We start from the raw sequence: 18,350 nt of genomic DNA, 5'->3' as shown, positions 1-18,350 counted from the left end.
TGCCCGTTGGCGCAGTTGGCTCATCGGACAGTCCGGTGATTTATAGCCACGTCCCTTTCACTTTTCCCGAGAGCGCCCAGTTGACGCCGAGCCAGCCTGGGGCACCGGACACTGTCCGGTGCACCAACGGACAGTCCGGTGTGCCAGGCCCGAGCTTGTGTTGGCTGAACTTTGCCAACTTTTCTCCAATTCAAATCTTCTTTTCTTGGCACTATTTCTAGCACTTAGATAACCATGTTAGTATACAAAAACAATTCACTAAGTCTAGAAACATACCTTGCTCTTGATTTCACTCTTCTTACTCATTTGGCACATAAGAACTCACTCAATATGTGTTGGACATCTAATCACCAAAATACTTATAGAAATGTCCCAAGGGCACATTTCCCTTTCAATCCTCCCTAAACTATTGAACTAGTTGTCCAGTAATACTCAACCTTCACCAGGTCAGTTGGGACTAATAACAACATATTGTCCTGTTTATATGCTTTATTGGTTTGTATACATGATGTCGGTGCCTTCTAACTTTTTAGCTTAAGAGGAACTAAGCTATGGCTTTATGTGGCACAAATATTCAAGCAATCCAATCAAGATTATCGCGATGAGCCTAAAGGTATGCTCTTTGGCTTAGGGTTTTCTTCCTGTACGGACAATATAGTTGCTAAATTTAATTTTTTTTCAATGTGTTTTCATTTTGGTGGAATTTTTAGATGTTAGATTTTTTTACTTTAGTTTTCTCAGTTCACATTTAAACTGAGCGTTTTGATGACAATTGGAAGGTTCCGACATGCCTCTTGTTTTTCCTATAATCCTATCTTCTCGTTAATGGATGCACGTTAGAGTAAAAAAAGAGGTACCCTTCACACATCTGGAGGTCCTAAATTTTCTTTGATGGATCTAGACATGGATGCATTTTTGTATGTAGAGTGCATTTTACTTGGGAATGTGATGTCACCACTATTGTTCAGATAATGAGATTTCAGTTATATGTCTTGTTTGTTCATGTAGCCTATGAAACTTTGCAGTGCTTGCTATCATCACTGTTGCGATGTAAATGTGATTCTCCTTCAGCAGTCTTCGTTTTGCCAGTTGAGTTATTCTATACTTCAGCTCAGACTTACCACATGTACGGTCATTCTAAGTATCTTGACTTAGTTGTTGGAGTTCATTTAGCTCATTGCGGCCTATGTGTTTGTGAATTTTGTAGATGCAAGTGTTAATGATTTTTTCGTAGGGTTCTTTCAAACTTTTGCTCATTGACCTTGGCTAGTTCCAGTCCATAGTGATGCCTTGTACCTGCTTGCATTCAGAGGAACGTTTCATGCCCGTAGTGATGCCTTGTACCTCGCTAGAGTTTTTTGTGTCCAATATGACAAGAGACAACTTCAAAAAAAAGAGGAACTTAGACATGGTTATGCTTTGACAGGGGTGAGTCTAAAATCAATTCAAGTTATTTTGGTGGTAAATGGTAGATTTATCTTGACTGATCATATCAATAAATCCATGCATTGCATGGATCACACTCATTCTTCCAGCACCATGTCCGACTTGCTCTTCCTACTGGCATGGGTTGGTATATGGTGGTGATTTTGTCCAACTTTCTCTTCCTACTGGGGTCATACTGCCTACTGTATATGGTGGTTATTTGATGTATGTAGAGTTGAGTGTATTTAGAAGCTTCGAACACTAAGCTGAAAATTATTCCATACCCTATGCCCTATGTCAATTATTCACCCTCCCTTTATATATTACTACTAGGTATGTACCCGTGCGTTGCGACGGGAGCAAAAAATTGTATGAAGCATAGATACGGAACGACAAATCACTACACTATAAAATGCTTAAACGTGCAACTGGGCCCATCATCCAGTTGACAAGAGCTATATTATTCCATGGGATAGCACAAATAAATTTCCGTAGGATGTTAAATATTATGTAGGATACAAAGGCTTTATATATCACAAGAGGAAGTTCAACATTTCATGTTCTACCAGGAAAGGACAATTACACGGTATATTGTGCCACTGCGTTTATTGTGATCGACGATCACAAGAAAGCAAATCAAATTTTTATTGTGAGTGTCATTTCCATCCCTCTCAACTTCTCAAGCATCAGCGTGAAACAAGTTGCCATGGATTTGCTTAGGAACTAACTGCATTAGTAAAACTGACATAAAAATAAAACTGCACATCCGCTTCAAATTCAACGAGTTAATGGCTTCCAAGATTGTTTGCTACAAATGGACTTAAAATCAGGTTGCAGGACTCTTCTGTTGTGTATGCATAGTATTCTTTGCCGTTGTCCACATTATATCTCAGAGATACCACTGCCCAGTCATGTTGCAGGTGGCAAATTTCTTAAAATCAGGTTGCATGTTGCAGGTTTCTTGATGCTGTTGTCCATGAACAGCCGCATCTGCTCATTCTCCGGTTTCACCTTCTCCTACAGGTTGTTAATAATGACAAAGCACTAATGAAAGAAAATTTATTTCGGAAAACCCACTAAGGTCATGCCTTTCAAACCACAATTAACAATTCTATATTTGCACAGTTGACAACAATCGATGTTGTAGTCACATGCATAAGTATATTGTAGAAAACCATACTCCATACAGTAAAGCACCAACCAATTTCTTCCATATTGTACCAAATTCATGTCCAAAAATAGTATGAATTAACAATAGATATGAAACAACAAATATTAATATGATATGTAAAATCCATGTGAGAAAATATCATCGTAGTACTAATATTATATTGACGATATAAATATGTAATAATATTATAAATACGTCGTACCAAATAGATTGAACTGGTGCTGAGCAAACATTATCAATACGCACAGATTATTTCTAAAAAGTCAATATACAATTTTTAGTGATAGGTAAATATGTTTATACTAATCTAATCCTTTTTATCGATATTGATAAGTCTATGTGGTATGTCTTCACTTAGAACCTAGCTTAGGGAAAGAAAAAAAGAACTATGAGTCATACATATGGGGTCTTACTGTTACATGACATTAAAAAGATGCAAATTACACATCACATATCAGCTACGCTCTTATCGCAGCACAACATGGTTGTTTCCCCTACTCAAGTGTTTAGATAAGGGAATCGTTTGGGGATTTTAGTTCTGAAATATCCAAACAGAAAACATGGTCCTAATTCGGTAACCAAATACATGTAACACAAAAGCATCTATGTTAGTTAGAAGCAAAAGAAGGGGCTAAAATTCCAAGCACACTGATGAAGCACATGACAGATGAAGACATAAGCTTCCATTTTTTTGAGCAGATTGTGTTTGCAAAATGTAAAGTAGGGCACCATATATATAGTTGAGTTTCAAATGAAGCAAAAAAGAAAAGCTTAGCACACCAAGAATCTTTAACCAACATGCTAAAGTTGTTATCTCTAGAAGTAGACGATGAAAAAAACTGACACCCTGCAAACATGAGCATATGCACCATGACTCCATGAGCACCCCGGAGATTCAAAGTAACAGCAGTAGTAGTCAGGTATCAAACACAGCAATGGTGAGCACGGGAGGTGGTAGGCTCCCGGTGCGTTCGCCCGTGCATTGTATGAAACTGTCATGACATGCAGACAAAACTTTTCTGCACCATACCCTTCAAATCACAACATTGCCTTCTTCAGGAGATAATCACTCACCCTCATTAGAATCATCAGACTCATACTCATCCTTGCTTTTTTTCAAGCCCAAGACTTGATTTTGAAGCTGCAGCAACTGCCTTCTCTTCACTTCTCTGGTCCTCCTTCCCATCACCTTTGCCTAATTAGATATGTTCATGATCCAAACAATCCATAATTCAAACGACCCTAATAATGCCAGAAAAAACCCACCAAGAAAAAAGAGAAGATATATATACCATTTTCCTTGATTACTGGAATGTTTAGCTCCTTCTCTTCATCTTCAGAATCAAGATCCATTATGTAAGAGGCAAGAAGCAAAAATGAGGTCAAGGAAAAAATACTCCACAAAGAAATTGTTTAGATCAGTCTTACATGAAATTAAACTAATAAAAAATCAATGTTAAAAAGGATATTCATCTTCCTCGATTGGTTGCTCAACCTTGTAACCAAAGAAAAATACACGTGTAGTTTTCGATGTGTGTGACAGCTCACACTCTTTATTGAAAACCAAATCAATTTCTATCTAGGGGTATTTTTCAATAGAGAGGGTTCCAATAGCAAGCTTCTGGTCATCAACTTTGACATGGCACTTTCACTTTTCTTTGATTCCCCAAGTGTAGCCTACAGGATTAAATCCAAGTAAGTATACAGAGAAAATCCAACAGAGAAAAGTAAGTACACATTACAATGAGATTTACACTAGAAAGTGCAGGACAAAGTCATGTCCAAGCACACACTTGACAGTGGGTCCAGGCTTGACCTCGAGACCAGCAAAACACAGAGCAATTTGAGATAGATTATATGAAGAACACAAACTTGATGTTGTTAGAACAATCATTTCACAATGCACAAAATAAAAAATTTAGGAGCATACCCCTGCCTGCCATGTTGAGCATATTTGTAGTAGAACAAAAGAAGCAATCCGAGGAAGGATACAATACGAATGATCTGATGTTGTTTAACAAAGGTAGCAAAAGAACAAACATCCTAATTCAGTGGCATCACGTCCTATAATAAGACCCTATTGAAACAGGACACATTGACATATGCTTGGTTTAAAAATCTAATAACTGACAACAGTAACATAAGCATTGCCCTGCCTTACTTCATTTATAGAGACATCACTTTCAAATACCACATGATCGAACGAAGGCAAGGGAGCCTTCTATATTAAACACAAACAAACATAAAGTAACACATCCATGCATATATGATTACGATAGTCAAGCCATCTCTGAATTTAAACACAGCTGACAAATTGAAGAGGAACTGTCAAGTCAAAAACAGAATAGGGTTATACTTTAAGCAATTAGGTCTCTGAGATACTCACAGAAATCTATATTTTTCATTTTCTACAAGGCGATTGAGCACATCTATCTCAATCATTGCAGCATCACAGTACTTGTGGATACTGTGTACAACTTTTATGGCAACATATTCACGTGTTTCACGATCCCAGCATTCCAAAACACGCTCAAATGTACCTACGAAAATCCAACTCGTAGCCCTCTTCATTAGAATAATAATGGAGATACCCAGCAGAAGAGGAGACGACAGATTGCAGAAAACCCAAACCTTCTCCCATTTTGCTCAAGATTTTATCTGCAAAGCTAAAAGCATTCTGTCAATAAACATAACCATATATCGAACTAAATCTAAGTCCAAAAGGATACTGGGAACTATACGAACCGCATACTGCATAAAGTTTGTTACTTTTTTGCGAAAAAGGTTATTGCTATTAAAATCACAAAAAACTAAAGATCAGAATGGGAACCCTGCTTCACACATTATTAGCTTGATACGACAAAGGAAAACCTAAAGGTGTACTAACTGCCAGTTTGCAATCGAGATCTTATAACAATAAAAATCAGATAAAACCAAAATAACAAAAAGATGTTGCCACTAATTACAAATTATTAGACACAACTAAACGATATATCCATGCACAAGGGCTCGAGGAACTGCAAGTGTTGCCACATTTACATAGATCACCACAGATTAAGTAACAGCTATCACAAAGAACCTCATGTGAGATATTGGAGAGTTACCCCAAAAATCCAAAGACAGCTAAATGGATCATGTAAGCAGCATAATCGAGTCTGAGAGAAAGCTTATATGGTTCAACCTATAGGCAGATCAAAGCATGGCCATTTCAGCACATGTACCGTAAAAAACAACCTTTCAACAATATACCAACGGAGCAACCACGCGTATGAGAATATTATATTTATGTATATATAAAATTATACATATATTGTTGAATATTCAACATATAAAAAAACTTTTATTCAATGCTTATCACACTGCCAGTATAAAAGGTTGGTAATTTCAGATGTGATACTAAAATGAAAAGGCATTCATATGGAGCAGACATATATAATAACTCCAATAACTTGTTGAAAGAGTGGAGACAATTATCTACTTGGGTGAACAACTTAATTGAACTCCCACTGTTGTAGTCAAAAGTGTTGTTGTTGCTTCCATCATCCATAGACAAATGCATAAGGATCTCTTCTCTTTTTGTTTCCAAATTGTTCAACTGATAAAGACGCTGAGTTTAACAATTGTGCCCCTTCATTCTATCTGATGATCTCAAGTTCCTTCACCACATCATTCATTGTTGGGCGCCTGGGCAGACCGTATACATAGCCAATTGTATAAATATCCCTTCAAGCCATAGTATTCTTCATTATATATTGTAATGATTAGCCAAGAAAATAGTTGATAATAGGATTTGCCACAGATTAATCACTTAATGCCACTAATATCACCTACGTGGTGATAGTCTAACCATTTCAATGACTAAAGTTAATGGATTTTCACAATAATAGTGCAAGCTGGTAGCTAATGACCAAAGATTAAGATTTAATAAGATATGTAGCTAAATAATGAGTTGAGGAGAACACAAAAAGGTCATTACCCGATCCATACATGAAATCTGCTTCTATTGGCATTCTCCTTGCTTTCTGCAGTAGTAGACTTGTACTCTTTCTTTCTGCTTCAGTGAGTTCAGTCCGGGTTGTGAAAGATAAAATCATTTGAGAAAAATACCATGGTGCAAAGAATTACAGAAACCATGGTTTGAAAAATAGGGCATAAATAGTGCGATCAATTCATGATGCAGATGAGGAATCCACAGTATACAACTCACAGAAATATTGCCCTACTGAGACACATAACTAAATCTTGATAGAGGTCAATCTCCATTGGGCATCGATGGATAGGTGGATATGTCAGTATATTTCTTTTCACTAAACCTACAACATTATCAGGGCAAATAACTTTGCCAAGCACAAGGTTACTATTGATGCATAGGAGAATCATCCCAAAACACTGACCTACCCAAAAATTGGTGCTTAACGGTGAAACAATTTTCTGAGATCAACAAACCAATCGGTCAATCACAAAACAGAGAACCGACAAATTCAGTGTTGGTTTTCTACTTACCTGAAGTCCCCAGGTGCTTGCACTTTGCCTCCGTCGCACCCTCCCTGCGCCACCTATCGCGGCCTCCCTGCTTCACTGTCACGCGGCTGCGCTGCACGTGCAGGAGCCGATCTGCGCCCCGTCGGCCGCGCGCCACTCCTTGCTTGCATCGTCGTCGGACCCTATCCGAGCACTGGTCCCGCTGTGGTTTGGTTTTCTAAGTCGCAGCACGTACGATTCGGGGGCACACACGTGGACGTCGCAGCGGTCGGCGGCAACGAGGGCGTCGACGAGCGCCGCGAGACCCGCCGACCGGATCCCCCCGGCATAGGTCAGTAGCACGATGGGCCTCGCCAGCGTCCCATCTCCCGTGGGGGCAGCGAACGCCTCTGCTTCCTAAGCCAAGGCCTCAACCTCGCTAGCTGTGGCGGCGGTGCTGACCTCGGCTGCGGACAAGCGGCGGGCGGTGAGCACGGACTGTAGGTTGGAGACGAGCGCGGACGGAATCGGGTTGTGCTTCGGAGCATCCTCGCCGGAGGTCGACTCCATCTGTCTCGCCGCCGGAGAGGTTATTTGCCGCTTGTACGGATCTAGGCGAGGAGGACGCTGCTTGGAGAGGAAGGGAGAGAAGGCGAAATGCGGAGGGAGAACTGAGAGGAGCAGAGTTGGGAGCTGTAGACGGTGCGTGAGGCCGGTGCCGGGATGGACACCACCGCGAACGCGTGCGACGACTCGGGCGCCGAGGTGAGGCGGAGATATGCGTGGACGACGGAGGCGGGAAGGAGTGTGCCTCGACGACTCGGGCGCGTGGGGCGGAGGCATCTTGGGCCGGATCCGATGATGGCGGCGCCGATGGCGTGGGGAGGAGGGTGGGGCAGAGGAGAGGGAGGCGTGTGTCGCGGAGAGGATCTCGGGCGTGCGTCACGGAGAGGAGACAGTGGTAGAACCGTGCACCATACAGATGTAGACGCCTACACTACCATCTTAAGTAGTAGTATAGATTATGTTTAACTTATCATGTATTTTGCTCCATAGGATCGTAACACGATAGATGAACGGTTTTCTGATTTCAATTGCAGATAGAAAATGCAGCTCTTTAATCTCAACCATTGAACAACAACAGACTACATGAGGGCTATGACTTTGATTTTCATTTAATTTGATGTCATTAGTGATGAGAGCGATGAGTCTACTGATGAGTCTAATTTATGAGTCTACTGATGAGTCTACTGATGAGTCTAATTTATGAGCGATGAGTCTAATTTATGAGTCTACTGATGAGTCTAATTTATGAGCGATGAGTCTAATTTATGAGTCTACTGATGAGTCCTCTGATGGCGATGGGCGACAAAGAATGACGACACTCTGTGGTGATGGGTGAGGACGACTGGATCTAGAGTCCTTGACGAGGGCACATCGTTGGTGACCCCTCCGTCGGGTGGGCGAGCCGGCGAGGTCGAGGTCTGCCGGTGGATGGACCTGGGCGCGGTGCCGCCGTCGCCTGGCTCCTGTTGCAAGGGATTATAGTTTGCTCAGCGCCTCAGCCACTCTACGGTGCCGCCCGGCCTGTGCGTGGTTCACTGGTTCGGTCTGTGCAGAGAGCTTGCATGTCCAGGTGGGTTGTGGGAAAGTGCAAGTGGGCTGCCTTGACTCGACGCTGGTGGGCAGTTCGATCGAAGATTACTAGGCAGTATATCAGGTGTTTGGTGTTTCGGTTTACCACATTGTAGCCACTAGCCGTACATTAATACGGTTTATATATATATATATATATATATATATATATATATATATATATATATATGATATAGAATAAATTTTATTTTAATAAAACACAAAATATATATTTTTTATTGATTAAGTGAGTGTGAATATAAAGCTAACAACCAAGATTCAAACACCCACTTATACATAATTTTAACTTATTTGTTTACATAAACTCTCTTATTATAGTAGTAAAGAAGAGATTATAGGAGTGCGAGTTGATTCTAAAGAAATGTAGGAGTTTTCTTGAAAAATATTGACGCGGGATGACCGCTCAAACTGGTGTTTTAATATAGTAAAAATAATTTAGGTGTTCGGTTCACCTGTAACAAGTGAGGTGGCCTCCCCTCACTTATTGACTCCCACATCTTTTATTCTTCATCTTCATAGTGAAGATTTTGTTTGGTATTTTATTTGCCATATGTGCTGATTGTTCATCATCTTGCTTGCTATTGGAGCCATCCCTTTAAATTTCCTGATGTTGTGATAAGGTGATTGTTGTACATATAGTGTTGTTGTACTGCTGGACATCGCGTGATTGTTGTATATATAGTGTTGTTGTACCACTGAATATCACGTGGTTGTCTGATCTGAAACTTAGGTGCTTCTTTTTATTCGTGTTTGGTGAAATGTTTATGACAGCTTAACTTGCTACTTTCTTGCCCGCTTCCGCTGCACGCCCGATCCTCACAAACTCTGTTCCTTTGTGCTCTATAAAATTGGAGGCTCTACATCCAGCAGTCTCCCCCTTCCCTTTGCAACCAACCATTCTTTCTCTCTTCACTGCCATGGCTTACAGCGGGAGCGGGAGCAGCAGCCCGCCCTGCACATCGTGCAAGCTGCGGCGGCGGCGGTGCACGCAGGACGGCAGGAGTGCGTATTCGCGCCATACTTCCCTCCCAATCGAGGAGGGAGGACGAGGACCCACACATGTTCGTCACAGTCCACAGTGTCTTCGGCGCCAGCAATGTCTGCATGATGCTGCAGGTCCGTTCCCTTGACCTCGTGCATTCATTTTTCCATCTTTTTCATCGTCTATGTCATCCATGGATTATTCAGCTAGCTTGCTTACAGATCATGGCTAACACGTAAACCGCACCAACTATTGATTCCAGGAGCGGACGTGGTGAGCAGCCTACCTGGTGTACCAGGCGAACTCGCGCACGAGGGACCCCGTCTACGGCTATGCGTGGGCGCCATCTCCTACCTCCAGCAGCAGGTCTCCCATCCCATCTCGCCCTCGCCAAGGCCCAGATCATCATCTGCGTCCAGATGCAGCAAGACGACGGTAACACACAGTCCGCTTCAGCTGCTGTCGCCGTTGCCGCGCAAAGCAACAACAACTTCTTCATCACCACCACCACCACCGTTTTTTTTTGTATTTTAGCTCTTTTATTGAAAAATATTCACATTTAGATCTTTAAATAAATTAATCTCATTTTTGGACCTTTTTCTCGGCGCTATAGGTTGTGACGCCGAGACAACACGACTCGGCGCCATAGATTTTGGCGGCGAGGTGTGTAATCTAATAGTGACGAGAGGCTGACATAGCACCGACATGGAGCGTCATTATTCATGGCGCCGAGCTCCTACTAACTTTGTCAACTCCTGGCATGCATGCATGCGCTGGTTGGCCCCTGCCCGCCCAGTAGAGTTCGTGCGGTCGCAGGCTAGCTCATTTTTTATTTACCCTCTAGGTAGCAAGCTATAGCTAGAGAAGCTATTGTACTTAAGTGTAGCCTATGTATAGGCGCCAAGCTATAGCTAGAGAAGCTATTGTACTCAAGTGCAGCCTATGTAGAGGCGCATGGATGCAGTAGTGTATAGGCGTTCACAGTCTAATAAAATAGATATAGGTGCATGCATGCAATAGTGTAGTGGTACCAGCATGCATAGGCGCTTGAGGATGCATGCAAATGCAAGCCTAGGAACACGGTCCCTGTGCATGCCCATGCCGTGTGAGGAGGAAGCACTATGCGCTTTAGGATGCATGCATGCCCATGACCTGTGAGGAGCAGGAAGCACGGGAGATGTACAAACAGAACACGGCAATCTGCCCTGCGAGGAGGAGTATTGCTCTATGCCTTCAGCCGCTGCAAGATGTACGTGCCAACACGGTCAACATATACTGCACTATATGGGCGGCGGGCAGGGGCAGCTGGTCTCAGCGCATGCATGCATGCCTTGCCACAAACGAACAAAAGTAGTAGGAGGTCAGCGTCATGAATCATGGCGCCGAGCTCGACCACGTCGATGTCATGTTAGGCTCCTGTTGCCAGCAGATTACACGCCTCGGCGTTAAGATCTGTTACCTCGGTGCCACAGTCTATGGCGCTGAGCAAAGAGTCCAAAAATAAGATTAAGTTATTTAAGAGTTTAAACGTAAATATTGTTCAATAAAAGGGTTAAAATACAAAAAATTTGGACCACCACCAGCAGAAGATGGAATGCGAGGTTTATGGTGGCAGCAGCCTGCCCGTGCAGAATGGCCTGATGACGAACACGTTGGACAGCACCGGTGCGGTTCATCAGCAGCAGATGTTGGGCAGCTTTGGGAACACTGCAACTTGGGTGGAGTTCTTTGTGTCGCGTCTTGAACTAAGGGTGTGTTTGGTTGCGGGACAGACAGGACAGGGACGTCTCCTGTTGTCCTCTCTCGTCCCTCCAATTTTGAGATATAACTGGGGACGACACTGGAATAGTCTTGTCTTAACTCTGAACTAAACAACCTTATTTGAAGGATCGTCTTATCCCGTCTCGTCCTGTCATTGCAACCAAACGCACCCTAAGAGTCGCAATATCATCGTGTTAATTAACGTTCAATCAAGTGCGAACGAGCCATTTCAGTGATCTACCGGATCAATAATTGACGACGGGTTAAGGTGATGTTTGGTTTCTAGGGACTAATTTTTAGTCCCTCAATTTATTCCATTTTAGTCCCTAAATTACTAAATATAGAAACTAAAACTCTATTTTAGTTTTCCTATTTAACAATTTATGAACTAAAATAGAATAAAATAGAGGGACTAATATTTAGTCCCTATAAACCAAACACCCCCTAAACATTCACACAACCCTTGTCTCTGTCCTCGGTGCCACATGGCATCATGCACTTTTTAACGTGTTGTTCATTGTTTAAGATACCAAATACTAAAACTTTACTCGGCACACATGCATGGGCTTACTCGGCACACATGCATGGGCCGATCGAGAATGTAATGTATGCATCATTGTGTCATTTTATTTAGTAGACTTTAAATTGGCCTGGCAGGTTATGGATAAAAAACAATATATAGAGAAGATTACATCCATGACACCACACTACCGGAATCCGGCGTTTTGCCGAGTGCCCAAAGCACTCGGCAAAACCTGATAAACACTCGGCAAAAACTTTGCCGAGTGGGACACTCAGCAAAAAGAGTTCGGCGAACAGTACATCGGCAACGGTTTCTTTGCCGAGTACTTTTTATCGGACACTCGGAAAAGATTTTGCCGAGTGTCACTCGGTACTTGGCAAAGAAAAGCCGTCGTCACGGCGCCTGGTAACGGAGACGGCACCTTTGCCGAGTGTCACCTAATACACTCGGCAAAGAGATTATATCTTTGTCGAGTGTTTTTTAGTGTCACCTAATACAGTTTTTTAGTGTTTCCGAAGATGTCTGAAGCTGCTAAGAAGGCTGCTGCTGAGATGAAGCTGAGTCTTGATGAAGAGAAGAACTTAGGGTTTCTTATAGCGATGTCGAAGACCAACACAGAAAAAATCACCAAGGAGATTCTGGAAGGTTTGTCTGAAGATACTGGTGACAGTGAAAGTTATGATGTGGACAGCGGTGGTGAAGACTCCGAAGATCGTCCCTGGCGACCAAGCCATTCAGTTTATGGTAAATCAACTATCAAAGAGAATCATCTTGTTAACATGAGAGGAAGGTATTTCCGGGATCTGTCCGTTGTGAGGGCCGACGAAGGGGAGAAGACTTGTCCACACCCTGAAGAGAATGAAGTCGTAGTGTTCCGAAGCTTTTTGAAGGCTGGGCTACGATTTTCCTTGAGCAGCTTCGTCGTGGAGGTGCTAAAAATTTTCGAAGTCTATCTACACCAACTTACCCCCGAGGCAATCATAAGGCTGAATATCTTCGTGTGGGCCGTGCGAAGCCAAGGTCTGAAGCCTGATGCAAAAAGTTTCTGCAATATGCACGAATTATCATACGAGACAATACCTTGGGGTAAGGAACAGTATCACAATAACTTTGGCTGCTACAATTTTGTTTCTCGGTCTGGGTCAAGCTGCCCCGTGCCAACTTTTCGGAAGAGATGGCCCAGCGGCTGGATGACAGAATGGTTCTATGTAAAAAATGATCTGAAAGCTCGAGAAGATATCAAAGGTATAATTATGCGTCCTATTTGGCAAAGCTTCGGCCTTCGCAGGCCGAAGGTTGAAATGAATGAAGCTACCGAAGAATGCCAGAGAGCCTTCGGCGTTGTCTGCTCTTTTATAGGGACAAGGGACTTAGTACAAGAGCATATCGCTTTCAGGGTGTGGCCGCTTGCGGAGAAATGGGAAATGCCACAAGAAACCATAAAAGAGGCCGACGAAGGGGGACTTATCAGGTTTAAGTACACTTTTAAGTTTGGAGATAAATTTATTGAGCCAGATGATGAGTGGTTGAAAAGCATTGACAATTTAAGTGATGAGCTGCTTGGGACCTACTCGAAGGCCGAAGATACTGCAATGTCAGCAGCCTTCGGAGGCCGAAAAAAGAAGAGGCTGAATCGGGTATTTGATGCCATCGGGTTTGTCTACCCTGACTATTGCTATCCCATTCGAAGGCAGAAGAGAAAAAACACAACCTCTGCAAAAAGAAGAAGCTGCAGCTGCTCCTAGCGAGCCAGAACCGAAAAGGAAGAAGATAAAGGTTCTTACGCATCGGCCGCGCTATATTGAACCAGCTTCGGTGCCTGAGTTTACCGGAGAAACTTCTTCGGCATCCGAAGCTGAAAAACCAACCGAGCCAACTTTACTGCCAGAAGTCGCAGAAACGGCCGAAGTGCCAATAAAGTCAAAATTGGAACGATCAAAAATTTTGTTATCAGGAACGAAAGAGAAGGCCGAAGCGCCGTCCTCAGAAAAAATGGAAGAGGTAAAGGAAGCAACTGAGGGCTCCAAAACATCAGAAGTTTTGAGTCCTGCAGCAAACATTGGGACAGCAAAAAATGAAAAAGTGCCAGTCGTAACTCCGAAAAGAAAGAGAATGGCTAATGTGCTAGATGTACTGGAAACAATCAAATCTTCAAGCACACCTCCGAAGAAGGTTGCTGTCACTCCTGAAACAGCAACTGAAATTCCTGGTTCTACAGCTCCAGAGCAAGAGATTGAAGCCGAAGCTGGGCCCTCAGAGCCCGCAAAGGTAAAACCCTTGGAAAGTGAGGCAGAAAAAATAACAAAGCCAACTTTTGTTGAAGAAACCAGTGTTGTTGCCCCCGAAGCATCCCCCAAAATTCGTGATTATATTTTCCGTCATGCTTCGGGGAAAAAATTATCAGAAAAAGAAGAACAAGAGGCCCAGCACTATGCCCAAAAACTGAAATATCCAAAGGGGGCGTTAATATTTAATGGCAGTGGAGAAGAAGACTTCTTGTATTGTCTTCCCGACAGCAAGGAGATTTCTGTCTGCCGGGAGATGAGCAAGAGCTTCGGATTCCCGACTTTAGAAGACGGGCTCTCAGTGCTGTCGAAGAACGATCTGGCCGACAGCCTGGCTTACAATAGCTTAAAGGTACGATACATGAAATCCTTGTATTTTTCCGTTCGTTTAAACCTATTGACACACACATATTTCTCTTTGCAGGGCTTGATACTTAGCAATGCTCTCAGAGCACAGAAAGATGCTGAAGACGAAGGGTGTACTATAGCCCTGAGCAACCTTCGTTCCGAAGTAATTGAACTGAGGAACGAAGGTCTCGAAAAAGATAAAATATTATACTCATTGTTAAATAAAATAAAGGAAGACGAGGCTGCTTTTAAAGTTCAAGCTGAAGCTCAAAAGCGCGAAATTGAAGATCTTCGGAAACAACTGGCCAGAGCTAAGGAAGAACGCATTCTTGAAGAAACAAAGCGTGAACTCAGCGATCAATGGGCAGATTACCTAGAAGTGACTGTTGAAAAGCTTCGTTCGTCCAAAAAGAGATGCTATGACAAATCTATAGATTGTGTTAAGAAACTAAAGGCTAGCTTCGCCAAGGTCGGCGCATTCTCAAATGAGGAAAACTTTTCGAGAGGCAATCCCGAAGGTGTCATCGAATGGATCGACCACGAAGCTGATGCCTTCGAAGAAATTTTAAGTAGCCGAGGAGATATATGCGCCTTCTCTGGTGCCAGAGGGATTGCCACCATCTTGGAGAAGAAAGGCTGCGATCATGTAAAAATTTTAGCACAATCTGAAGCTGCTTTGTCCTTTGAAGATGCAAAAGATCCTTCGGCCGAAGCTAGTGTAATTGGTGGAAAATTTTTTACCGATATCTGGGATAATGGTGGCCGAGAAATGGCCGGAGAAATTGTTCGAAGAAGTGAAAAGGGCATTCACGATGCTAGAGAAGTAGCTGAGGCTGCTGAAAAGAGCGCAGAGGCCGAAGGTCAATTAGGTATTAAATAATAGTTTTTATCGTGTTGTAATCTTAGGCTTTAAGATTTGTTTGCGATTTGTAATAGCAATGTAGCCGTGTCCTGTCCTTCCTCAGATCCTACTGAAGTATCTCCGGGTGCACGGCCTAGGGGTGACAATGAGATTAAAAAGATGGCTGAAGCTATTATGGATGAAGTTGTCGATCGACTGTTGAACGAAGCTGCAGAGGTAGTACTTAGGGAAAACTAAATGCTGTTGTAAAAACATTTTAAATGTAATATGTGTAATATCTTGTAATCCTGCATGTAATATACTTTGTGGTTCAATTCTTTACGATGCATGAAACTTTACATACGTACCGTTTTTGAGTCTTTGGCGAAAAAACACCTTCCCTTCTTTTCATGCTTCGTGAAGAAGAATTGCCATTTATCACAATAATGTCCAAAGTATTCCGAAAAGTGCTCAAGCTTCGTAGAAACATTCTTCAAAGCTGTACTTCAGAGATCAATATTGTTTCTCCTTGTGACTTGGCATGATTTGCCCCTTTTTCAAAGCGTTTTCCCGAAGATCGATATCATACCCCCTTTTTATGTCACATGCAGCATGATGTATGATGCTTATGTTATGCAAAAAATGATGTGATGATGTTATGCCATGTAAGGTGATATTCGAAGGTACACGCACATCTGCGCGATAAAACACATAATCTTTTTGTGAATCAGCGTTGACTTTTCGCTGTAAGCCTCCCTTAGGAGCTTCTTCGCCTTTTACTTCAGCGGAATCAGCGTTGACTTTTCGCTGTAAGCTCTGCATTCCCTTAGGAACGACTTTGGAGCTTCTTCGCCTTTTACTTAGGCGGTATCAGCGTTGACTTTTCGCTGTATGCTCTGCATTCCTTTTGGAACGACTTTGGAGCAAAAAACTTACACTGCGCTCCCTTCGGAGCGGCTTTTTGTGACTCCGTCAAACTTACTCTGCGTTCGTTAGAACGACTTTTGTTGCTTCGAAGAATTTTTGATAGTTCGAAGGTCCTTCTTATTATCACAAGTCTTTGAACTTCGATCAATTTAAGCCTGTGGAGAAAACATATATTTGTTTTTTGTAGGAATCAACGAAACTAATTACACGAAACCTAAACAATGTCCTTTATTACAGAAAATAAAACTGAATGAAAAAGATTGCTATTAAGGTAGGATATTCGTCAATAGATGTGCTTTGACTCTGGCACAGTGCTATTGACTGTACGAGCTTCGGACTGCTCTCTGAAGTCCCTCTGGTGTGGAGTATACTGGCTCCCTTCTGGCTGCTGGCCTTGTTGCAACGGAGGTGGAGGCGGAGGCTGTTGCCAGGAAGCTTGAGGCTGACTCGCCGAAGCAACAGAAACTGCAGGATGATTGCCCACATATTCTGGGATGTAGGGCGAATGATACGAAGCTGTATGCATGACCTGCTTCGGCTGAGCTTGTTGTGCTGCTGCTTCAGCTATTTCCTTTTGCTTCTGAATAGTAACATGGCACATCCTTGTAGTATGGCCTTTGTTCTCACCGCAGAATAAGCAAAAGATTCTTCTCGGTTGATCGCCAAATCTTCCTCCGAAGCCCCTGGCGCCTCTGCCTCTTGGAGCTGGTGGTCGGAAGGAGCTTTGTTGTTGCCCTGAAGCCTGTGAGGAGTATTGTGGCCTTTGCTGCTGACTCCCTTTATCATCATTCTGAGTAGAATTGTGAATTGACCTGACATGCCTCGGGTAAAACCTTCCTCCGAAGCCCCTGGTCATTTCAGAAAACCTGAAAGCCTCCTCCCTTCTTTGACGAAAATCATTGTCAGCTCGAATGTATTCGTCCATCTTCTGGAGCAGCTTTTCCAGCGTTTGTGGTGGCTTCCTGGCAAAATACTGTGCTGACGGCCCTGGCCGAAGCCCCTTGATCATAGCCTCAATGACAATCTCATTGGGCACTGTTGGCGCCTGTGCCCTCAATCGTAGAAACCTTCGGACATATGCCTGAAGGTACTCTTCATGGTCCTGAGTACACTGGAAGAGAGCCTGAGCAGTGACCGGCTTCGTCTGAAACCCTTGAAAGCTAGTTATCAGCATATCCTTCAATTTCTGCCAAGAAGTGATTGTCCCTGGCCGAAGAGAAGAGTACCAAGTCTGAGCAACGCTTCTGACGGCCATGACAAAGGATTTTGCCATAACTACCGTATTGCCACCGTACGAAGATATAGTTGCTTCATAGCTCATTAGGAATTGCTTAGGGTCTGAGTGACCGTCATATATGGGAAGCTGGGGTGGCTTGTAGGTCTGTGGCCAAGGTGTAGCCTGCAATTCTGTTGAGAGAGGAGAAGCATCATCAAAAGCAAAGTTTCCATGATGGAAATCGTCATACCAGTCATCCTCATTACGGAAGTCTTCCTGGTGAAGCTCTCTGCGTGGAGGCCTTCGGTTTTGATCATCTTGAACAAGATGACGAACCTCTTCGGAAGCTTCATCTATTTGTCTCTGAAGATCAGCTAGACGGGCCATCTTCTCCTTCTTGCGTTGAACCTGCTGCTGAAGGATTTCCAGATTTTGAATTTCCTGATCCAGATCATCCTCCGGAGGTGTTGGACTAGCAGCCTTCCTCTTCTGGCTTCGTGCCTCTCTAAGAGAAAGGACGTCTTGATTGGGGTCCAGCGGCTGCAGCGTGCCAGCCCCTGCTGCTGAAGCCTTCTTCGGCGGCATGACGAAGGTAATGCTTGCCGAAGGTGTTGACAAGCTCAAGAAATGGAAGTGAGTTCACCGGAGGTGGGCGCCAATGTTGGAGACTTGTTCTCAAGTGCTAAGAGTTAAGAACAAGGCAACATAGAAAATGTTAATCGTTAAAGTCCTTCGTCCTCCGAAGCATTATTTC

The 18,350-nt window shown here is 43.1% G+C and overlaps 1 long non-coding RNA gene and 1 pseudogene across 2 annotated transcripts; one reads left to right on the top strand and one right to left on the bottom strand.

Moving 5' to 3' along the window:
* Positions 1-1,959: 1,959 nt before the first annotated feature.
* LOC100192610 (dual-specificity protein kinase pseudogene) lies at positions 1,960-7,970 on the bottom strand (annotated as a pseudogene). Its single transcript, NR_159699.1, has 7 exons — positions 7,100-7,970; positions 6,573-6,647; positions 4,983-5,254; positions 4,066-4,273; positions 3,889-3,952; positions 3,671-3,791; positions 1,960-2,442 (listed from the first exon to the last, which is right to left on the bottom strand). The product of NR_159699.1 is annotated as a dual-specificity protein kinase pseudogene (transcript).
* A 1,471-nt stretch (positions 7,971-9,441) lies between these two features.
* LOC109944569 (uncharacterized) lies at positions 9,442-11,728 on the top strand. The gene is made up of 2 exons (XR_002267657.1): positions 9,442-9,829; positions 9,958-11,728. It is a non-coding gene; the product is annotated as an uncharacterized lncRNA (long non-coding RNA).
* The last annotated feature ends 6,622 nt before the right edge of the window (positions 11,729-18,350 follow it).

The sequence above is a fragment of the Zea mays genome, chromosome 2 (genome assembly GCF_902167145.1).
Source record: "Zea mays cultivar B73 chromosome 2, Zm-B73-REFERENCE-NAM-5.0, whole genome shotgun sequence".
Taxonomy (NCBI): Eukaryota; Viridiplantae; Streptophyta; class Magnoliopsida; order Poales; family Poaceae; genus Zea; species Zea mays.
This window is presented reverse-complemented; position numbering and strand designations above follow the sequence as displayed.